Genomic DNA, 25,410 nt, shown 5'->3' with positions numbered 1-25,410 from the left:
ATGTCAAAGGGCAAACCCATAACCGTGGTCATACACTGGACTTGGTTTTTACCCTGGGTGTCAGCATTTCCTCTGTGGAATTAGTGGACATGACCATATCTGACCACAGATGTATTGTTTTTAGCTGCGATTCGCCTGTTACTCATGCCGCCTCACCAAGCGCCGTGTGTTCTCGCATCTTTAATGAACAAAGTGTTTCAAAGGTTTGCGCATTCTTTCAGAGCCAAAGCCAACACCTGTCTGATTCCAACACCAACAATCTGGTCGATCACTTCAATCATATCTGCTTGTCGTTACTAAATATTACTGCTACTCTAAAGGTTAGGCCTACGTCTAAAGCTAGTAAGCAACCCTGGATAAATGACAGCATTCGCAGCGTAAAAAGAGAATGCAGGAAAGCAGAGCGCAGATGGAAAAAATCCAGTCTCCAAGTCCATTAGCTCAGTCTGAAGGATTTATTAATTAACTACAATAACATGGTTAAGGATGCGAGAATCACACTATTTTTCTGAACTCATTACTACACATAAACACAATCCCAGGTTTCTGTTAAAGACTGTGGATCAGCTGGTAAACCCAACCCCTCCTTGTGACTCAGCTGGAAGAAATGATGACTGTGAATTGTTTTTATCTTATTTTACCAATAAGGTGGTGTCAATGAGAGCCTCTATTACCCCCGCGGCCTCTTACTCAGAGGTTCCTCACCAGCAACAAGAGAGTTTTAATCAGTTTTATCCCATCGACTTGTCTGAGCTTTTAAAAACAGTATCACAAATGAGAGTATCCTCCAGCCCACTTGATGTAATACCTACAAAGTTTTTACTGAAAGTAATGGATTCTGTTGGGCCCCATTTGATCTCTGTTTTCAACAGCTCCCTGGCTGTGTCCCTGATTATTTTAAAACGGCTTGCGTGAACCCACTTTTAAAGAAACCTGGTTTAGATCCCTCCCTCCCACATAATTTTAGACCAATTTCAAAACTGCCTTTTATTGCAAAGATTCTGGAAAGAATTGTGTCCAAACAGCTGCTCACTGTACTGGAAAATAACAAAATATTTGAAAAGTTTCAGTCTGGTTTCAGGAAGTACCACAGCACTGAGACTGCCCTGCTTAAAGTCACCAATGACCTTTTAATGTCTGCTGATGAAGGCATGTGCTCAGTCCTGGTACTCCTGGACCTTAGCGCTGCTTTTGACACCATTGATCACAACATCATGTTAGACAGACTGAGGCACTGGGTGGGGATCTCTGGTACTGCCCTAGAATGGTTTTCATCCTACCTGTCAAATAGAAAGTTTTGCGTGTCTGTAAACAACTATGTCTCTTCATTCTGTCCAGTTAAATATGGTGTGCCTCAGGGGTCGGTCTTAGGACCCATTTTGTTTTCCTTGTATCTGCTTCCCCTTGGACATATTATCCATAAACATGGCATTTCTTTTCATATTTATGCTGATGACACACAAATATACTTGCCCGTCAGATCCACAGACCCTGGAATGCTGAGTTCACTTAACAACTGCCTTTGTGAAGTTAAAAAATGGATGTCAAATAATTTCCTCCAACTGTACTCAGACAAAACAGAAATCCTGGTCATTGGGTCCCAGCAGATGGCAAATCAAAACTGCCATCTGCTGGTTCCCTAGTAAATCACATTAAGCCTGTGGCAAAGAACCCTGGTGTTTGGTTTGATAGTAATTTAAATTTCGAGCAGCACACCACAAAGCTTGTTCAATCATGTTTTTATCAACTTAGAAATATAGCAAAAATTCGATCTATGTTAACTTTTACATGCCTTCATCTCATCACGCCTGGATTATTGCAACAGCCTTTTCACCTGTTTAACCCAAAAATCTATTGATCGACTCCAGACTGTCCAGAACTCAGCTGCCAGGCTTTTAACCAGAACAAAGAAATATGACCACATTACTCCTATTTTAGCTTCATTACACTGGCTCCCAGTATGTTTTAGAATTGACTTTAAAATTCTATTGATTACTTTTAAAGCTCTTCATGGCCTCTCGCCTTGTTATATTTCTGAACTTTTAGTCCCATACACACCAGAAAGTACCTTGAGATCCTCGGGCAGAGGTCTGCTATCTGTTCCAGAGTCTCGACTGAAAACTAAAGGGGACAGAGCGTTTGCTGTCAGTGCCCCGAGGCTCTGGAACAGCCTGCCCGAGGAAATCAGGTCAGCTGAGTCAGTGAACTCTTTTAAGTCCCTTCTTAAAACATACTTTTATGGGAGAGCCTTTCCCGATCTTATCTGACTTTATTTTATCCCTTTTATTTTATTGTATTTTACTAATTTTATATTTTCTTAAACGTGTATTTTAGTCTTTTCAATGTTTTCATGCTTTTATCTTGTATTGTTTTTGTATTATTGTCTCTTGGGTATTATTGTCTTTACACTTGTTAAAGCACTTTGTAACTTGTTTTTGTGCTCTACAAATAAAGATTATTATTATTATTATTATTTATTATTATAATGGGATATCATAAGCGTTAGTATAAAAGCAAGTTGCTAATGCCAACCAACATTGTCATGCACCAATGTCTTTTTGGCTATTTGGAGCAAACCATCTTGACTTTACAGCACCTTCAAAGTCCATTGTGGAGACCGATGCACATGAGTGTTCACATTTGATCTTGATTTTCACTGCACTAGCTTTCTCAGAAACTTTCCTAAAATAAAGTATGAAAACTTATTTTTAACCACCAATGGAAGTAGGCTATTATTTAATTGACCTCTTCATCAGGGGTCCTGTCCATGTTTTTATGAGCTGATATCAGTGTGAGCAGACTCCTTAAAAACATGGTAGGCCAAAATCCAAAATGATAAATCTACATATGCCTACTTAACTAGAAAATGCTCTCAGGCCGAAGCCAAGGAGTCAGTTCACAGAGTGGTAGGTAAAATCTGTAATTGTAAATGTAAATGTAAATCTGATTGGCATTAATCAACCGGTTTGACGCTGTTATGCAGCTACGCCATTATTGTGCATGAGACACCTGTAGTTACTGGTGCTAACAGCAGATGCCTTTTAATACCACAGGGCACAGAAGTCTGGGGCAGCTAAACAAACTATTGTCGGGGAGTTATTTGTATTTTCCATAATTATGTAAGCAGTCATGTTCTGACTTCATGCTGCACACAACATGAGTCTGCAAACAGCAAAAGTGAAAGGAGTTGGTCACCTGGCCAAGAAGGTGGAGGTGTGCAGCTCTTTATCTAACAGCTCACTGTGTCTGCTGCTCCTGACTGTTGCATTACTCACTGCAATATTTCAAACTGGCCAGCTGTCAGAAAACTGTTGAAAATGATGGTTGTCTTGTTGTGTAGACGCATTTTTGACGAATGAGAGCGGTCAGCGCTAATCTCACTTACAAACATATTGCATTTCCTGTGACTACTTCAACTTGTGTTTTGCCAGTTAAATGCTTTTAATGTGAAGCTGCAGCAGCAGGAAATGTTCAGTTTGCATTAGCATTAACTTATACAGAGACCCAAGAAAATAGAATTGTGGGACCAATAAAGAGGACCTATGTCTTGCTCCCATGCAGGAGCTGTTTGGTATCCTCAGGACAACTTGAAAAGAAATGGAAGATTATAATCTCTAAAATGTAAACTTGATGTACATCATAACAAATAGGAGCAGAAGAGGATGACAAAATAACATAATTATTATATAGAGATCACAAAATTGTATAATACAGAGTTAGCCAACAGTACACACAGATGGCTGATTTTGGCATTTATGTATCATTTTAATGGGTGGCATTAAGCCCATACAAAATAACCTGGGTTGGAGAGCATACATCTGTGGTTTGTGGCATTAGCAACTTGCTGGTAACTAAAAATGGTGATTGGAATAGATATCAGAGAGAACAAGAACTCATTGGAGGATGCTAATTTTGGAACATATCCATATTCATACCTCCAAAGTCATCTCAAGCATCTTCATTTTAGAATAATTTCACCCACTTCTTATCAGCTCAAGCAGCTTCATGATATAGTGATGTAATAACTATTGAAGCTGTTTTTTGCATTCATTTCAGTAATATAAGAATTTCCACTACATGCTGTCCTCTCACCTTGAATATTCAAACCGTAAACTAACTTAGTCTGTGCAACACAAGACTCTTAAACACATAGAGGCATTCAGTGTGTATGTCTCTGTGTGTATGTACATGCAAAATTAAACTGGGCTTAAGTCAAGAATGCACTGTATAAAAGGGTCAGTGTGTGGGTTTAAGCAGCTACTTATTTGAGACCACACTGGCTCAATGGCTGCTTGTTTCCCTTGTGTGAGTGCACACTCACACACACATGCTCATGTCTTTGCAAAGACAGACACACAGTCATGGATGAATGCACACACGTATGCATGCACACACATACACACCTTCAGTAGTATTGAAGCCTTGAGCTATAAAGCCAACTGTTATACCTTCAGTGGTTGTACAGGGATTAATCTCTAAAGCACTGGCACAACAATGTCCCAGACAAGTACCACTCTGTAGAGTTTAGTTGACTTCAGCTCATTGGCTACATAATTTTAACAAAGTCATACTTGACAAGGAAGCAGATTTGTGTGTAGAGTTTGCAGTGTTTTATATTGTTCAATATGTATTATTCAATATGTGCATTTTCTTCTTCTAGAGTTTTTGGGGTTATTCTGATAATTTTACAAGAATAATATTCACTCTGGCTTGATGCTCCTGCAATAATATGCCTTGACCAGATATGAACATTCTGAAAGACTTCATGCATTTAATACATTGACACTGCTGACTCATAACAACTAAACAATAACAATAATGTGCACAACACAAACACAAACTCTCTCTTTTCACAGGAATGCATTTGTCAACAGTGAACTTATTTTGGCAATACATTTTCTCTGTACAGTGAGATGTGATTATACACAGTTACATAGTGATTTCTTGTAATGTTACTTATGTCGATTAGGAAATGTATTTTATTCTATATTCTCCAATTCTATCACAAAAGTTCACTCACATAAAGTGTTTTCGTGACCGTAGCAATAAACAGATCATTGTGCTACTGTGGTTATAATTGGAAGGTTAATCATGCTTCTTTGTGTTGAGTGCATATATTATTGTGCATGTAAACATGTTGGTAAAATGACAGATCACTAGCTTATTTAAGTAAGTTTTAGTAATTCTGGAACCCTGAAGTCTCATCACTGTTCTCCAGTCACTTTTGGCTGTGGCTGACAGGTGAGCAACAGATTTTCTTGTAAATGTATTCTTTAACGTCAATACAGCAGGACAGTAAACACACCCAACATCACTCTTTCAAGGTTCAACTCTACTCCTGTTACACTAGTTGCTGCAAGAGGGCAACCAAGTTACCTATAAACAATAATATTAATAATACTTAAATAAAAAGTAAAAATTACCATATTTTATCATACAGCTTAGTTACACACATAAACACAAATACAATCTTCTGTAATTAAAATTAACCAAAGGTCTCATTTTCTTCATCATCTAAGTTAAGTTGAACAGAGAACTGGAAATTGGATCTTGGATTTAAGAGACCTGGGATCTTCAGAAGCGGGCATGTGGATGACCAAGAATCAGAATAAGTAAAAGTAAAACCCTAATCTTTCTGACCTAGTTTGTCAGTCAAGCTGATTTTCTTCTGCATTCAACTGTGGAGACAAATATATATATATTTCTGAAAATCCACTAGAAAGCTGTCCACATTATTCTATGTCTGCAAAATGGTGACATTTGTTGAAATGAAATGAAATATTATAAATGCAATGCAATGTCACCATGGCATGTTTGGATTCCGATGAGGAACACTGTGGAAATAAGCTTTTGGCTTCATGATTTTTTTATTTTTTTGTTTGTGTTCCTTTCTCTGTGCTGGAGATCTTCTAAGAACTTGATGGCTTTATGCAGTTTGTTATTACATTTGTTATGGACTTGAATTGTGTGTCTCTTCATTAGACTCACAAAATAGCTATTTTTAGTGGTCAGGCACACTGTATTTCATTATATTCCATATATTATACTTATATATACATTTTTCTCATGGATAGTGATGTTACTAAATAATTATTCCTGTCTGTCGCTTTGTATGGCATACGTCAGAGTAAGAACATATGTCAGCTGGTTAATTTGCCTAATCTTTGCAGGTCTTTAGACGGCGGTGGAAATGCACACAACTATTGGCTGAAGGAACTTTTTAGTTCGTTCAAAAGTAGATCCAGGCCTAAAAGTCCCGAGTTACATTTGGTGGAAACGTAGCTCAAGTGGTAGTTACTGTTTTGGAGACCTCACAAGTCACCAGTCTGCTGAGTGAAGCCCACCAGTCCCACCCCAACATTAGCTTAAACATCAGTTACAGACGTGCTATGTTTGGCAACTCACAACACAGCAGAATACATCCATTGCAGCAGAGAATGTTTGTGTTTGGCTTCAGTGACAAATTAGCCACACAGCTGCAAAGGTCTCCACTTATAACTTACAGTATGTTGGATGACAACACAACCACACACACTGTAAACACATACACCATCAAAGGTAAACATGCACTAAGGACCCAGGAACACCATATTCAACTGCTGGCCACTGGAGCAGTTGGTGGATTGGTGCTCTGCTCAAGGACAATTCAACAGCAGCTGTCCTCATCATGTTTTGTTAGCCACTCTGCTGTTTAAAGAAGCAACATTACCCTCACAATCCTGTTACGCTAATGCTGCCTCCAATCACTTTACTATCAACCAACATAATCCTTTGAATTCCTTGAAGATCTCAGATTTTAGCTGATGCTCTTATTCAGATCAATTCACTACAATAAGATGACAAGTACAAACTTCTAGATCATATAGAGCACACACACACGTTCTGAGTTGACATTCCAACAAGCCTCTCATTAGTCCCTTGACGCACAGGAGGCCACAGTAAAGGTTGTGCTGCTTCCCCAGCTGCTGTTGGCAATCACATGGCTGTCAGCAGCTTCTGCTGAGGAATAAATACACATTCTCACTCTCACATACACACAGACATGCATTGTTCCTCTGCCTGGTTCTGTTTCTCCTCCATCACAGACAGGAGGTTGTTCTTTTTGTCCCTTCACCTCTGTGTTCATCTCATCCACACACACACATATACAAGATCAGAGGAGCTGGTACCGAATAAATAATATAATACCTTGCCTAAAAGTAGCAGTAGGTAGCAAAAGCCATATGCAGCCATATCAACAAGGGGAAAAAATTATCCATCAGTGTACAGTATAACATTCCAACAGTATAACAGTTCATATACTGTTCAAACACAAAGTGTGTGCCCACATATGTGCCAAAATGTGCACCAAAGTATTCTTATTATTTTCCCTTGGCCACAATCCTATGATGATGGAGATTTCATGAAAGCCACAGACCCTCAGAACAACACTGATGAATACTTATTGTGGTCATTAGAATTATGGGAAGGAAATTTGACTCCTATTTTGAGGTAACTAAGCAGACTGAAAGAGGAGATGATTCTATATGGTGCTTTTGGGATTTAAAATACAACTGGGGATTGATCATTTATTGTAATCTAGCTATGTTCCTCAGAAACAAATGATGAATGTGATTGCTGTGTTTCTAGAAGTGAATCCCTTCATCTATTGTTCATTTTTAGAGGATGAATATGGCAAAGAGCCTTTCAGAGGCACAGCAGGGCCTTAAAGCAGGAACTGAAAAACACTTGGTAAATACATCCTTCAACAGATCTAACGCAGCATCTGGCCTGATTAAGGATCTGCAGTCATGACTGAGAATTTGAAGCTGGCCTTGGAAACTACTGAAAAGTGTCAGAGGGAGCATAACACACTGTTGGCCAGCAGATCCTGTTCCAGACTGTGACTACAATTTTCATAACCAGAAGAAAATGAGTTTTGGCAGCTTCAGCTTTTCAAAAAGTCTGAATGATTTTATCAGGATGGAGTGACATCCTGAAAAGTAGCCAGTGCCTGAATGTTGGTCACCAAGAAATAGTTCCATCTAGGGCTATCCCAAATAGCTCGAAGCTTCTTTCATAACATTGACATTCAAATTATAAATAAATAATGCAGTTGCAGTGTATGAGGTCAGAACTCAGAACTCTCATTCTGCCTGTACTAAAAAAGACTAACTGCGATGAATCACCTGATTCAAATTGAGGATCTTATCTGATTTTTTCTTTTTTGGGTGATGACATCATCAAATATGATGACAGATATTCTAAGCTTCATTCGAAAACCCCAATAGAAACTTTAAAAATGTCATTGGGTACAGCCCTAGTTCCAGCACTTTACTTTCACTAAAACCACAATTTTGCATTCTTGCTTGTGTGCAGATTAAATAAACAAGATACAACAAGGTGTTAAATAGTTAACTTTTGAGGTATGTTTTCTTTGGACAGTGCCAGACCAGCTGCTTCCAGTATGCTAAGCTAATCACTTCGTGGCACTAGCCCCATGCATGTTAAAGTATTCCTTTAAAGGGTTTGGTGATGAAATAGTGGATAAGACAAATGCCTTTGGTGTGAGAGACTCGGGTTTGATTCATCCCATCCACCATTGTGTCCCTGAGCAAGACACTTAACTCCTAGTTGCTCCAGAGACGTGCGAACTCTGACATTTATAGCAATTGTAAGTCGCTTTGGATAAAAGCGTCAGCTAAATGAATAAAGCAATATTTTGCTAAGTTTATAAAAAAAATATTTGTGAACCTCAACATCACAGTTGTTAAGCACTACTTGCTCGATTAAACCTGTATTGTAAATGTAAATGCTCCGTACTTGTATAGCGCCTTTCTAGTCTTTTCGACCACTCAAAGCGCTTTTTACACTACATCTGCATTCACCAGTCATACACATTCATACACTGAGCCTAAGTGCTCAAACGGAAACTAGCATTCACACACATTCATACACTGGCGGAATAGCCGCCAGGGGCAAATCGGGGTTCAGTATCTTGCCCAAGGACACTTCGACACGCAACCAGGGGGAGCCAGGGATCGAACAGCCGCCCCAAACACACCGCTTTGGGCTACAGTACAGTGTAAAAAACAAACAAAAATTTACAATAATTTTCTATATATATGTATATTATATATGTAAATTAGTTATAATTTACATTTACTTACATTTGAACATACAAGAATCAATAAAGTAAGAGATCTACATGTAACAATAGTTACTTACTTAAAATATTAACAAATGATATATACTATTCAATTCAATTTTATTTATATAGCGCCAAATCACAACAACAGTTATCTCACAGCGCTTTTCATAAAAGAGCAGGTCTAGACCGTACTCTATGATGTTATTTAAAGAAGCCCAACAATTCCCACCAAGAGCAGCACTAGGCGACAGAGGCAAGGAAAAACTTCCTTTTAAGCGGCAGAAACCTCGAGCAGAACCATGGCTCAGGGTGGGCGGCCATCTGCTTCCACCGGTTGGGGGGGAAGGAGAGAGAGATAGAGAGAGAGAGAGAACAGGAGAGGAACAGAGAGAGAGAGAGAACAGGAGAGGAACAGAGACAAAAAGAGAGGGAATTAATTGTGATAAGAAGTAAATCAATACAAACCTAAATGGCGCAAATGGGGTTCACTGCCTGCTTTTCCACCCTATGCACAAGGCAGGTGGGAGAGAACAAAGTGTGAATCGCTTCAGTAGTTGTGGAACCCCGGTAAGTAGACCGGCAAGGCTATTTTATTCACTTCAAACACCGGATGAAGTGATTATTTTCTCTTTAATACAGATGATGCTAAGTCCGCTATGTTAGCTATTATAATGATACCTAGCTTATTTGGTATCTTGTTTGGTAGGTTGTTGGATAGTAAGTCACCAACACACGCGATAAGCCAAGGTATGAACTGATATTAGGCTAATATTGCAGATATCGTTGTTTTGAGTTTGGCTCAAAATGATGTTAAGCGGCAGATCAGTGGGCTTGCTGCAGTTAAATATATGTACAGTATATGTAACATGTATATGTAAGAGACGTCCTGTGTCCCAGACAAAACCTAAAATACTATGTAGGACGCAAAATAGTTTAATAATTTTAATATAATTGCATAGCGAACCTATGACCCTAACTCATTTCTCTTGAGAAATTTTATGTTTATTGTCCCCCCAACTGTTGGATGAAATGTATGCCCATGGTTACTAGTAAGAGCAACAATAAATACTATAATGAGCACATATGACATCAGAATTATGGAGTTTAGGTAGATGGGTGCAGACCCAGTAGTCACTCTGTATTTATATAATTAATGATTTGAATTTGATTTGGGAGGCCATGGGGAGCCAGTGGAGGTTGCTGAGTATGTATTACTCCACTCCATGAATGCTTATTAATCATTTATGGAGTGGAGTAATGGAGTGACATAAGTCCTTTTTGGTTGATTGAAAACAGCCACACTGCTGCGTTCTGAACCATTTGTAGGGGTTTCACTGCACAAGCTGGAAGACCAAGCATTGCATAGTCGAGGCGGGAGATAACCATGGCCTGTACCAAAAGCTGGGTGGTGTACTGAGCAAAGTAGTCCAAGAGACAGTCTGTGATCCGCGCCATGATGGTGGGGTCGTGTAACAGGAAGGACGGGTATGCGGTATATACTGTACCGTGTGTGTAAGCCTATAGGTATTAATAAAACTTTACCATTATTATCATTATTATTATTAATCATACACTGCAATTAAAACACCATTTGACCGATTAATTAAACACCTTACATATAAAACTTAATACACATATTTCTATTCTGTCTTTTGAAAGAAATAACAAGTCACCATGCAGAAACAATTGCTATTGGCTGTTGACCGTTTGCTTTAAGCATGATTGGTTAATCTGACTATCATTCAGAAAAATGATAATTGTGCATGCCTCTCACCAATCAAGTTGAAGATATGTGTTTTTGGGTTGCCTGGATTATCTACCTGTCAAATTCTTATTTGAGCTGTGGGATGTCAACGTAAAACAAAAAACTGGAATATGGACAGAGGTAGAGTCACACTGATGAGTCACCAAAGTAGGGTGAACTCATAATACACTTTCCCTATAGATTGCTGTACTAATGTAAAACATACATTAAAATCAGATAATTAAGTTAGAGTGTGTAATATGGTTCATAGTGGGTTAAATAATGGGCAAATCAATAAATATTTGACATTGTGTTAATAAACTTTTGAACTTCAAATTGTTTGTTTACAGGTTAGGATTAGGGTCTCATATCTCAGTTTGTTATTCCTCAATTCCTCTCCTCGCCTCTGCCCCCTAACACCCCCACTCCCAAGATGCAAGCGTCAAGGAGTCAAGGCAGCGGGGATTTAAAAAAATGTCCTTACTTAAGGAATAACACCCCAGGCCCAGATAACATCTGTCCTACTGCTCTTTACCACTGCGCTGCAGAACTGGCTGGGGTCTTTGCTGGCATTTTCAATACCTCCCTCCATCAAAACTCAGTACCTAAGTGCTTTAAAGAATCCATTATCATCCCGGTTTCCAAAACCAAGACCATCTCTTGCCTCAATGATTATTGACCTATTGCATTGACATCAGCAGTCATGAAGTCATTTGAGCGCATCGTATTCAATTACCTAAAAACTGTCACCGTCCCCCTCATGGACCCATTCCAATTTGCATACAGAGCCAACAGGTCAGTTGAGGACACCGTCAACCTTGCAATTCATCACATACTGAATCACCTTGAGTCCGCAAATACATATGCCCGTATTCTGTTCATGGATTTTAGTTCTTCATTTACTTCAATAAACCCGGCCAAACTGCTCAATATACTACTGGACATGAATATCGACCCTTGCATCTGTTACTGGATTCATGGGATAGGCAACAGAAGGTAAAGATAAAAAATAATACATCTTCCCCTCTGTTTCTCAGCACAGGCGTACCTCAAGGCTGTGTCCTCTCACCCTGGCTATTTTCCCTCTACACAAACCAGCTTACATCACACCACAGTTCTGTCAACCTATATAAATATGCGGACAATACAACTATTATAGGACTCATTACCAACAACCAAGAAACTGCATACCATGCACAGATCAACCAAGCAATGATCTGGTGTACAGACCATGATCTTTTACTTAACACATCATAAACAAAAGAACTTATCGTCGATCTGAGACATCAGCCATCCTCCAAAACACCTGTGCCCATTGATGGCGAACCCATCTCCATCACTGATACATTCAAATTTCTTGGGATACACATCAGTAACAATCTTAAATGGAAAATCAACACAGATAATATCTACAAAAAAGCTCAGCAAAGACTTTTTCATCTTCGACAGCTTAAGAAGTTTAGAGTAAGGTCTCATCTCCTGCTCCGCTTCTACATGGCCATCGTCGAAAGCATCCTCATCTCATCCATCACAGTGTGGTTTGGCAATCTTGACTCATTTTCCCGTAAGAAATTACATCGTATCATTAACAAAGCATCTAGTAGGTAGGAAGACGGAGGAGTGAGGAGACGAGGATGCAAAAATGTATAAAAATGAAAAGAATCTCAATTCCCAAGGGGAATGAGGTTGTCCATCTTGACGTTTTGTTAATTACATTAGTTGTTAACAACTTGTCAGCGTCACACAGGATAGTGAGATGAGAAAACAGACAAAATGTAAATGCTCCGTATTTGTATAGCGCCTTTCTAGTCTTTTCGACCACTCAATGCGCTTTTACACTATATCGGCATTCATTCACTGAGCCTAAGTGCTCAAACAGAAACAAACATTCACACTCATTCGAACAGCCGCCAGGGGCAAATCGGGGTTCAGTATCTTGCCCAAGGACACTTCAACATGCAGCCCGGGGGAGCCGGGATTGAACCGCTGACATTCCGATTAACAGCCAACCCACTCTACTTCCTGAACCACAGCACCGAAGCACAAAAAATATGACTTTAGACTTGACAAAATCAAACAACGGCAGAGGAAAACACATCTGGAAGGTTTTCATACCGCTTATCTGTCTTTACATTCTGAGGAATGTTGAAATGTTTTAACTTAAAAAAGAGAAAGCTGTGTGGATCTTGGTGTGTGTGTCGCATTGAACTACAGTGGTATGGATGGCCTGCTGGCTAAGCTGCATAGAGCCATGGTTACACAGACCTGTTTGGCTAATTCTGCTGCCATTATGTCTCTATACCTGCGCCACCTGTCTCATCAGGTGCCCGAGGGTTCTGTTGGCCCCAGTCCTGGAGGAGCTTCAGGAGGCTTCCTGTTACTTTTCCTCCATTATGAAAGAGCAGGCAGTAGTTGCAGGCAGAGCCTTGCCGTCTTTTACAGTTGCAAAGCACCACCTGTGGCTATCTCAGTCCCAGCTCCAACAAGCAGATTCAGACTGTTTGCTAAGACTGCCATTAGAGCCTTCAGCTATGTGCTGAGTGGATGCAGCTAAACTGTCGCAGCAAGCACAGGAGTGTCGTCAAGTCGCACAGGTGATTTCTGGTACCTTCTCTAGGTGCCCCAGGGGCTACAGGGAGGCAAGAAACCCTGTACATCAGCCGACGCCGGTTCCGACGTGGAGTCCAGGAGACCTTAGGCCCCAGCTCGAAGCTATGTGGAGGGACCAACTGCCAAGGGGAAGCGGTCAGGGGGGCCCTCAAGGCAGCCCCCTCCTTCCTGACAGTTCCTGGGACCCAGCCAGCCAGCATGTTCAGACAGCCCCTTACAGCATGTTTGGCTTTAGGTGTGGACCAGATACAATTTTACCGCAGACTGCCCGTGACAAGGTCCCCCACCTTCACCTTGGTGAACGACTCTGGTCACGGAGAGGTACTGCAGAGAGAGATATCCACCCTCCTGGCCAAAGCAGCCAGACGGGAGGTGGAGTCTGGGGATCCGCAGGCTGCTTTTCTCTCCTGCTATTTTCTGATCCCCAAACGGGATGGGGGACTTCTTCCTGTTCTGGATCTCAGGGGGCTCAACAAATACCTCCGCCCCCTGAGTTGCAAGATGTTGACGTTCCAGCAGGAACGTCACAGCAGGAGATTGGTTTGCCACAATCAACCTTAAGGACACATACTTCCAGATATCCACCTGGCAGGGGCACTGGTGTTTCCTGAGGTTTGGCTTCAAGCGCCTGATGTTCGAGTTTTGGCAGTTCGTTGGCTCTCCGGACCTTCACCCACTGCATAGATTCAGCTGCATTCTCAGGTCAACTGGGGGCTCTGCCTTCGCCTTATGGGCTTAATGGCCACCATAGTGCAGATATTTCCGTCCTCTACATCAGACCTGTCCAAAGGTGCCTGCTGAGCCTGGGCCTTTGTTCACAGGGCTCCCGCCAGGTCAGGGTCATGGTCTACCATGGTGGTGGGACCTGCCCAATGTAGAGAGAGGAAGTGCACTGGGACCAGTGGGTTCGCCGACTGGTCTTCACAGATGCATCCCACGATGGCTGTGGGGTCAGCGGCATATCAACGTCTTGGAGCAAAGAGCTGCTCTAGGCTTGCCGGAGCCTGTGGTGAGAACAGTGGAAGAGGTGCATGCCCCTTCCACAAGAGCCTCCTATGCTTACTGCTGGGTGGTGTTTGCCACATGGTGCGGAACTCGACAGGTGGATCCTTCCTCAGTGAGGACACAGGATTCGTGTTGGTGCTTCCACACTGAACGAGGTAGAGACCAGAGGAGAGAGGGCTTGATGCATCAGGGGAAGCGGCCCGCAGGCAACCTGCTCCCTGCCTTGCACGTTCGAGAACCTCCTACAGGATCTAGACCACTTGTTTGTGGCTGACGGTGAGTGTTTACACTCCAGGTCCTTAAAGTCGAGCAGAAGAGGGACCTGTACCGTATCCGTATTCTCATCGAACCAAGATGGGTGCGCCGTCAGGGTTTCAGGAAGGGCAGTACCCAGAGCACCCTGCTGAAAAGCTGGTTGAAGCTCTGAACCGTTGAGTCACCGCCTATGTGCGCTGCCAATCAGGACCAAAACCTTTCGCCACAAAAACAGCTTCTACCCTTCTGTAGCTAGCCTCATTAACAAGGCCCAGGTCCCTCACTGACACACACCCCCCCCAACCTTCATATAATACAAATGTATCTGCACGTGTAAATACAGTATTATTTCACTTAATTTCATATCATGCACAAATCTGGAACATTGCACATATTTGTTGTTAGCTGTTAATCGTTGGTTCTATATTTTTATATTGTCAATTTATATATTTATGTACACAATATTCTCTTCTCTTGCAATATGTCTGCACAACACAAACCAGAGTAATGCAAATGTAATGCAAATGTAAATATCTGCCACATTGTTCTTTCTCTGCAAATAGCTGTATTATTTTTCTCTATTCTTTTATTATTCTTATATAACTTGTAGACGTGTAGCACCTTATAATAATAATAATAATAATAATAATCTTTATTTGTACAGCACTTTTCAAAAACAAGTTACAAAGTGCTTTAACAAGTGTAAAGACAATTAAAGCTGCAAGCAGCGTTGGGCGGGCCCTCGCACTTGTAAGCGCGTCCGCGTGTGAGCCGGCCGAGTTGCATATTATGGAGCTCTGCCGGCTGTGAATTTGCTACGCGGTTATGACGCCGCATGAAGGTGTTATATGTCACTTCCTGTGTCCCCTATGTGGAGCTACATAGCACTTGCCGCTATGAATATAAATTGGTATTGACGTGTAGATGTCTGCGGGGTGGGAGAGTTATCAAGCACGTAAAGTTTGTTTCAGATGTGAGCATGTACACTGAACAATAATGTACCCAAACAATAAAATAAATTCCTTTTATATTTCCCTGCCTTGTTGTTTATGTGTACATACAGAGGAAGAATGTGAGAACAGCACACATTTCATCGTTACTGTGTGTTAGAGCATGGGAGAACAGTGGATACTTTTAATACAGCCCACACCCCTAATACTGTGTAACTATAAGTAGAGAACAGAAGAAAAAGATGTTCTTTCTTTACAACTGTCTGCATAGCTTATTCATATTGTGTAATGAATGAAAATAAATAGGCCTACTAGGCTCCTCTCTACTTTGACATTTAAGATTAGCTTGTTTGAGCCACCTTCATACACATGTGATATTACTGTACAACTTGAGAAAGGTGAGTTGTTTTCTGCTCCAGCCTGCCTAAAAGAAAAGCGTTTTTGGGATTAAATGGACTTTATTAGCTGCTGCAGTGCAGGATGAACTCAGAACAGACCCATTTCTCACCTTATTATTCCAAATCATGCAACGAAGAAGAAGAAATGCATAATAAATCCTGGGACAAAATCTGTCCACCAAATACTGTACAGCATGTAGTCTGATGAACAAGACTTGTGTTATAGCTGACTTGGGCAGTGAAATGTTTAATTTTTTTAATTCATGTGGTCATAGTTGTCCACAACTCAAATCAGAATATAAGAAGAAATGTTTTATACCACCTCAAGAAGGCTTCCTATCAGAAAGGTAGGAAGGTATTTCAAATGTACAACTGCAGTACTTAAATCTAAGTAAAGTAATTTCCCTGACATTATTGTGTTACGCATGTAACAGGTTTTATACTTCCTGTGAGTATAATCCAATCAACCTTATTTTCATACTGTATATCCGTTGTGTAATTTGATAAATTGTGTTGTATGTGGTACTCGCATCGGGTACTACTGAGACTTCATTGCCCTCTTCAGAGAAGACTCTGACTGCAACATGCGTCTTTGTAAAGAGAGAAACAGACAGAAAAGGTCTCTATCTCTGCCTGTCAGCTCGCTCTGCTCCGTTAAAACTGAATTTACCATACAGAATTGAATACGAGTGCACTCCAGATTTAGCGGCAGCCAGCTGACCGTGTGCTTCTCCCTATACCGCAGTTCTGTGTCCATGCATGCAGCAAACTGAAAGCACTGTCTGTCGGAGCGTCTACGTGAAAAGAGAAGGAAGACATGGCTGGTAGTGTCTTCAGAGTTGTTAAACACCCCAGCGCACTGAAGGAAGCCATCTGACTGTGTGAGGGGCAAGATCGTTGATGTCTGCAGGCAGAGTAGGCCTAGAGCTCTCCTGTCTGACTGGTCCACCAATAGCAGAGAAGATGACCCCTTGAGACACAGCCCCTCCTCATTTGCATAATGAGGCAGAAATTCATACAGAAATTTAAAAAGGACAGGCAGAAATAAATACCATGGGTGAAAATAAATAAGGTAGAAAAATACAAAGGAAGAATAAAACAGACAAAAATATTAAAACACACACATAAATAAATATATTAAAAAATTAGTAATAAATAAAGATGAAGATTATAACGGAGAATAAATAAATAAGGTAATTATAACAAAGGTGAATAAGTAAAGGCACTAATTAAAATATATACATTTATGTCTCCTTGTATAATTTAATTACTGCCAACATTTATTTATTTACTTTATTTTTTTGTGTATTTAATTGGAAGCTTATTTATTTATTGAGCATTTATTTATTTCTGTATTTATTTCTGACTGTGTCAGGATCGGTCCTCCATAGCGGGGTGGGAGAGTTATCAAGCACGTAAAGTTTGGTTCAGATGTGAGCATGTACACTGAAGTTACAACAACTTCCTGTGTCATGGCGAAGACTTGATCTTTGACGCCACGCCACGGACACACCCATTGACGAAAACTCGCAAATAGCACAACTTTTCATCTTCAATGCCTTTAGAAGGCACAGCAGAAATTTGAAGTCGGTCGGACTAAATCCCTAGGAGGAGTTCGTTAAAGTACAAAGTGTGTAAATCATCCAAAATTTGACGTAAAATTCAAAATGGCCGACTTCCTGTTGGTTTTAGGGCATCGCTCCAAGAGGCTTTTTTGTGCGTCTGGACAAGATACACGTACCACAGAAAATTCGTGCACGTAGGTGAAATGTGCGGCGGGGGCTGCTTCGTTAAAAGTCACTTCCTGTTGCCAGCAGGTGGCGCTATGACTGTGGGTGGATGTCGGCATGTACATGTGTTCAGGGCGGGACTCTCATCCTACATGTACAGTTTGGTGCAGATGTGAGCATGTACACTGAAGTTACAACAACTTCCTGTTTCATAGCGAATCATCAACGCCACGGACACGCCCATTGACGAAAACTCGCAAATAGCACAACTTTTCATCGTCAATGCCTTTAGAAGGCACAGCACAAATTTGACGTCGATCCGACTAAATCCCTAGGAGGAGTTCGTTAAAGTACGAAGTGTGTAAATCATCCAAAAATGGCCGTAAAATTCAAAATGGCCGACTTCCTGTTGACTTTAGGCTATGGGTTCTGACATGTTTGCAAATTTTGGTGAGTTTTCGAGTATGTTTAGGCCATGTCAGTTGAGCCTACTTTGCAGAAAAAAAAAAAAAAAAAAAAAATATATATATATATATATATAATCCGAGCAAATTCAATAGGGACCTCACACGGTCGTGCTCGGGCCCTAATAATCCGAGCAAATTCAATAGGGACCTCGCACGGTCGTGCTCGGGCCCTAATAAAAGGGATAAAATAAAGTCAAATAAGATCGGGAAAGGCTCTCCTATAAAAGTATGTTTTAAGAAGGGACTTAAAAGAGTTCACTGACTCAGCTGACCTTTCCTCTGGAACAGATAGCAGACCTCTGCCCGAGGATCTCAAGGTACGTGCTGGTGTGTATGGGACTAAAAGTTCAGAAATATAACAAGGCGAGAGGCCATGAAGAGCTTTAAAAGTAATCAATAGAATTTTAAAGTCAATTCTAAAACATACTGGGAGCCAGTGCAGTGAAGCTAAAATAGGAGTAATGTGGTCATATTTCTTTGTTCTGGTTAAAAGCCTGGCAGCTGAGTTCTGGACAGTCTGGAGTTGATCAATAGATTTTTGGGTTAAACAGGTGAAAAGGCTGTTGCAATAATCCAGGTGTAATGAGATGAAGGCGTGTAAAATGGTCTCGGTGTCCTTAAAAGTTAACATAGATCGAATTTTTTCTATATTTCTAAGTTGATAAAAACATGATTGAACAAGCTTTGTGGTGTGCTGCTCAACATTTATATTACTATCAAACCAAACACCAAGGTTCTTTGCCACAGGCTTAATGTGATTTACTAGGGACCCAATGACCAGGATTTCTGTTTTGTTTGAGTTCAGTTGGAGGAAATTATTTGACATCCATTTTTTAACTTCACAAATGCAGTTGTTAAGTGAACTCAGCATTCCAGGGTCTGTGGATCTGACGGGTATAGTATATTTGTGTGTCATCAGCATAAATATGAAAAGAAATGCCATGTTTATGGATAATATGTCCAAGGGGAAGCAGATACAAGGAAAACAAAATGGGTCCTAAGACCGACCCCTGAGGCACACCATATTTAACTGGATAGAACGAAGAGACATAGTTGTTTACAGACACGCAAAACTTTCTATTTAACAGGTAGGATGAAAACCATTCTAGGGAAGTACCAGAGATCCCCACCCAGTGCCTCAGTCTGTCTAACATGATGTTGTGATCAATGGTGTCAAAAGCAGCGCTAAGGTCCAGGAGTACCAGGACTGAGCACATGCCTTCATCAGCAGACATTAAAAGGTCATTGGTGACTTTAAGCAGGGCAGTCTCAGTGCTGTGGTACTTCCTGAAACCAGATTGAAACTTTTCAAATATTTTGTTATTTTCCAGTACAGTGAGCAGCTGTTTGGACACAATTCTTTCTAGAATCTTTGCAATAATATTTCCAATTGAAATTGGTCTAAAATTATGTGGGAGGGAGGAAACCAGGTTTCTTTAAAAGTGGGTTCACGCAAGCCGTTTTAAAATAATCAGGGACACAACCAGTAGATAGGGAGCTGTTGAAAACAGAGATCAAATGGGGCCCAACAGAATCTATTACTTTCAGTAAAAAATTTGTAGGTATTACATCAAGTGGGCTGGAGGACACTCTCATTTGTGATACTGTTTTTAAAAGCTCAGACAAGTCGATGGGATAAAACTGGTTAAAACTCTCTTGTTGCTGGTGAGGAACCTCTGAGTAAGAGGCCGTGGGGTTAATAGAGGCTCTGATTGACACCACCTTATTGGTAAAATAAGATAAAATCAATTCACAGTCATCATTTCTTCCAGCTGAGTCACAAGGAGGGGTTGGGTTTACCAGCTGATCCACAGTCTTTAACAGAAACCTGGGATTGTGTTTATGTGTAGTAATGAGTTCAGAAAAATAGTGTGTTCTCGCATCCTTAACCATGTTATTGTAGTTAATTAATAAATCCTTCAGACTGAGGTAATGGACTTAGAGATTGGATTTTTTCCATCTGCGCTCTGCTTTCCTGCATTCCCTTTTGAGGCTGCGAATGCTGTCATTTATCCAGGGCTGCTAGCTTTAGACGTAGGCCTAACCTTTAGAGGAGCAGTAATATTTAGTGACGACAAGCAGATATGATTGAAGTGATCGACCAGATTGTTGGTGTTGGAATCAGACAGGTGTTGGCTTTGGCTCTGAAAGAATGTGCAAAACTTTGAAACACTTTGTTCATTAAAGATGCGATAACACACGGAGCTTGGTGAGGTGGCATGAGTAACAGGCGAATCACAGCTAAAAACAATACATCTGTGGTCAGATATGGTCATGTCCACTAATTCCACAGAGGAAATGCTGACACCCAGGGTAAAAACCAAGTCCAGTGTATGACCACGGTTATGGGTTTGCCCTTTGACATGTTGTTTGAAGTTAAAAGAAGTGGCCATATTTAAAAAGTCAGTTGCATTAACATTGGTGGGGGTCATCAACATGAATATTAAAATTGCCACAAAGAACAATTCTGTCATAATTTAAAACCAGAGTAGATAAAAATTCAGGAAGTTCTGATAAAAATCCTCCAGGTGGTTTTGGGGGGCGATAAATTATAACAAATATGACAGGTTGCAGCCCTCCAAGTTTAAGAGTGAGAACTTCAAAGGAGTTAAATTCATCACAGTGTACTTGATGACATTTTAAATATTTCCTATACACGCTCACTAGCCCACCACCACGACCACTGACCCTCGGTTGACTAAAACAATCATATTGAGGCGGACACAGTTCAGCTAGCTGGCTATAGTCATTCATTTGCCAGCAGGATTCGGTTAAAAACATAAAATCTAGATTTGCAGACAAGATAAAATCATTTAACATAAAAGTCTTACTTGACAGACATCTCACATTGAAGAGAGCCATTTTAAATGTGTTTGTTCTAGGTCCTGGAATTGGTGCAGTTGTCCTAATCCTTAAGAGATTACTAATATTTCTGTGTGGGATGTGCACATTTCGGTTTACTTGTCTATGCGTGATGATGACAGGAATAGAAGTCTTTGGAACAACGCTGGGAGCAGACGGCTTTACATGCCAGCAGGTGGAGAAAGTTGTTTGTGGCAGTGAGGCAGAGATCTGTTCAGTGAGCGGTGGTGTGTCCAGGTGTGCTGCATGAATGATTAGTCATTCACGTAAGTAATGTGTGGACTGCACCACATGCTGTATGTGAGCAGCTAACATTTCTGAGCCCCGTTTGTCTTAAAAAGAGACATTCTTTGCCAGAAAATATTAAAATTATCCACATTACACATACGGTTAGCCCTGCAGGCGGACTGGAGCCAGTCGTGGAGGCCAAGGAGTCTACTGAAGCAGCCAGCACCGCGACCAACTGTGGGAATGGGACCAGAGATAAAAACGGACTTTCCACACTGCTTTAAAAAGTTAAAGACGGTTAAAATCTGATTTTGTCAGCTCAGACTGCTGAAGAGCTGTGTCATTTGTTCCGAAATGGACTATCACTCTTGTGATGGAGGACGGGAGCGATGGCATTAGGTCCTGGAGTTTTTTTAAAATGTCAGCCGTGGTGGCACCGGGGAAACAGTGAGTGGTAGCGTTAAAGAAACGGATATTTCTGGTTATGGAGTCACCAATTATTAGTGTGGTTGGGGAGAAAAGAGGACGAGCACAGCCTCCTTCAGGATCCTACGTCGGGAAGCGGAGGTTTTTGACCGGGATGACGGCCGCCGATCAGGCCCAGCGGCAGACTGCCGACCCAGCGCGGGAGATGTAGCCAGTGAAGGAGATGCAACAGTGTCGGCAGGCACTGTCCACCGAAAGAGATCCGTATCAGGGAGACTCGAAGCCCCAGGTGCATCCGCTGGTTGGACCGGAGTGTCGTCAGACAGGGCTGCATAGCGGTTGGAGAGGCTGATGTGCGGAGGAGAGGCAGCCCCATCCGAGCCTCTCTTGCAGCCACGGACCACCACTTCAGCCCAGGTTGACTGATGCTTTGGAGTCGAGCAGGAGGAAAGCCTGGGAAGGGTAGAGGGGTCCCATAACACGGTGTCCTGGATGTTAGTGGTTGCACTAAGAGAAACAATCTGTTTGGCTTGAACTGAAGCCACATCCATAAAGCCAGTCAGCAGGGAATCTTTCTCTTTGAGTTCCTCTGAAAGTCGTCGGATGTCTTCCATAAGGTCAGCAATCTTCTTGTTCGCTTTCTTAAGGAGTGTGCAGTCCTCAAGGGACAGAGTTATCTCGGCTAGCATAGTCACGGGAGCTTTGTTGTGGTCAGTAGCGTTGATCGCGTTTTTACGGTCATCTAGCTTAAAATCCATGTCGGATGACTAAAATCCTTAACCCAAGTAAAACTTAAGTTAAAAACTTAAGTTAAATAAAAAGGATACAAAAAATGTAACGAAAAAGAGTGCTTATCACCAAAGCAAATTCCTCGTATGTGTAAAACACTACTTGGCAATAAAGCTCCTACTCACGCTGAGTGTGAAAAGATGGACCAACGAGTCAAAGCTGGATTTAAAGGCCTGCTTTGACTGAGTGTTTTTAAGGCTGCAGCCACTGACCTGGACGAACTAACTGACACTGTGACATCTTACATCAGTTTTTGTGAGGACGTGTGTGCCCGACTAAAACCTTCTGCACATACAACAACCAAAAACCCTGGTTCACAGCGAAACTCAGGCAGTTTTGTCAGACCAAAGAGGAGGTCTTCAGAAATGGGGACAGAAACTCACTAACCACAGGAGACCATCTCCCAACACTGCTGGTACTCAACGACTGGCTGACAAGTTGAATGGATTTTACTGCAGGTTTGAGAAGCCAACAGTCACACCTCTCCCCCACTCCAACTCCACCTTCAAACAATCACCTTCCCCCACTGCCACGCTGTCAGGAGAGGATGTGCGCCAGCTCTTCCAGGGGCAGAAGGCTCCTGGCCTAGACAGTGTGTCACCATCCTGCCAAATCTGTGCAGACCAGCTGGCCCCCATCTTCACACAGATCTTCAACAGATCACTGAAGCCGTGTGAAGTTCCCTCCTGCTTCAGATGCTCCACAAACTTCCCGGTCCCCAAAATTCCTCCATCTCTGGATTAAATGACTACAGGCCTGTCGCCATGACATCTGTAGTCATGAAGTCCTTTGAAATACTGATGTTGGCCCACCTGAAGGACATTACAGGCCCCTTGCTGGACCCCCTGCAGTTTGCTTAGAGAGCTAACAGGTCAGTTAGCCAGGATGATGCAGTCAATTTGGGACTGCATTACATCCGGCAACACCTCGACAAACCTGCGACATTTGCAAGGATCCTGTTCATGGACTTCAGTGGCATTCAACACCATCATCCCGGACATCCTCCGCAAAACAAACTTGTGGATCACAAACTTCCTGACTGACAGGGGTCAGCAGATGAGGCTGGGGAACATCACATCCAGCGCCCAGTCTATTAGCACTGGCGGCACTGCTTTTCTCTCTCTACACCAACGACTGCACCTCTAGAGACCTATCTGTCAAACTCGCTGATGACACTACAGTCATCGGCCTCATCCGGGACGATGATGAGTCAGCCTACAGACAGGAGGTTGATCAGCTGGCTCTCTGGTGCAGTCAGAACAACCTGGAGCTTAACACGCTCAAAACTGTATAGATGATCATGGACTTCAGGAGGACCCCCCCACTCTGCCCCCCATCACCATTCTAAACAGTCCTGTGTTTGCTGTGAAATCCTTCATCCTGCCTAAGGAGCTGCTGATCCACTTTTACAGCCATCATCCAGTCTTTCATCTGCATGTCCATCACTGTCTGGTTTGGATCTGCCACCAAAAAGGACAGAAGCAGACTACAACGGACAGTCAGGACTGCAGAAAAAAATCATTGCTGCCAATCTGCCCTCCATCCAGGACTTCTACAATTCCAGTATCAGGAAACGGGGAGGAAACATCAATGCAGACCTCTACTTCTGGTAGGCGCTACAGGGCACTGTACGCCAAACAAACAGACACGGGAACAGTTTCTTCCCACAAGCCATCGCTCTGAACAGCTGACTTCTGATTCCTGGTGTCAGGAACAACTCCTGTGCAATAACTCAGTAACTCTCTCTCTAATCAGCCACCTGTTTACTGGTTACCACTTATTCATCATTCTCTCATTCTCTATTTCAGAGCTGTTCATACGGTTCATATTGTTATATTTTCATATTGTAAATACTGCATACCAAATCCACCTACCTCAAGTACATAACACCTGCACATAATATTTATTTATTCCAGCATCCTTTGCATTATATATGCTCCATCGCACTGTGTACATATGTACATGTATGCATATATGTGTATCTGTACCTGTATATCTCATCCACCTCCGACATGTACATAATTAATAATAATAATAATGATAATAATAATAATTTACTCCTGCATCCTTTGCACTCTGCTCATTGCACTATTCTCTCAATCTGTCTATATTGCTTTTGTTTATAGTGTGTGTGTGTGTGTGTTCTCTATACTGTAGCCTGTGTCTGATTTTATTATTGTGTTATTGTATAAGTAAGCATAAATAAAATCCCTTGTATATATGTGTATACATACCTGCCAATAAAGCTGATTCTGAGAGCCATTTCATGAACATAAACAAAATGAGCCCAAGAGAGAAGAGAGAATACAGTTTAATTCAAAAAGAGATAGGTTGGCATCAAACACATATTGCATATGAGTGTGAAGGTGGATCTTGAACTTTGAATCTGAGGAAACAGAATGGAAACAAAGAATGGAAAATAGGAGCAAGTCACATACAATATTTCACACATTACATTTTGAGAACCAAAGTTTTTTGTGTGTAAACAAACTGTTACAACACAAAAGTTATTTTTCATTCTCCTCAGATTAGCATTATAATAAAGCCCCAGCTATACTCTTGCACCAACGTCCAGTGAAAGAGAATTTAAGGCATTGGTTGGTGATGTAGTTTCTTTTGTCCCGCTGCTAATGTGGTGACTTTTCTGTGTGTTGCAAATTATTTATATTATATTATACTAACAGAATATGCCAATAGTGTTGGTCAGAAAGACAGAGGTCTGATTCAGCCAGATGTTTATGGACATCTCTATTAGAAATATTAGTCTCAGGTCAGCTGATAAAGTCTCATGCCATATGCCATGCGCTTTGTTCAGA

At 41.5% G+C, this 25,410-nt stretch overlaps 1 protein-coding gene across 3 annotated transcripts in view; it reads right to left on the bottom strand.

The window, feature by feature from the left end:
* LOC119895899 (dapper homolog 1-like) overlaps window positions 1–25,410 on the bottom strand; it is a 49,041-nt gene that overhangs the window by 9,667 nt on the left and 13,964 nt on the right. The gene's annotated exons all lie outside the window — the stretch shown is intronic.

This window comes from Micropterus salmoides, unplaced genomic scaffold (genome assembly GCF_014851395.1).
Source record: "Micropterus salmoides isolate LMB-PRFRI ecotype aquatic unplaced genomic scaffold, ASM1485139v1 Ms_hic_scaffold_9, whole genome shotgun sequence".
Taxonomy (NCBI): domain Eukaryota; kingdom Metazoa; phylum Chordata; class Actinopteri; order Centrarchiformes; family Centrarchidae; genus Micropterus; species Micropterus salmoides.
Note: the sequence above shows the minus strand (reverse complement) of the source record. Positions and strands in the feature narration are given on the sequence as shown.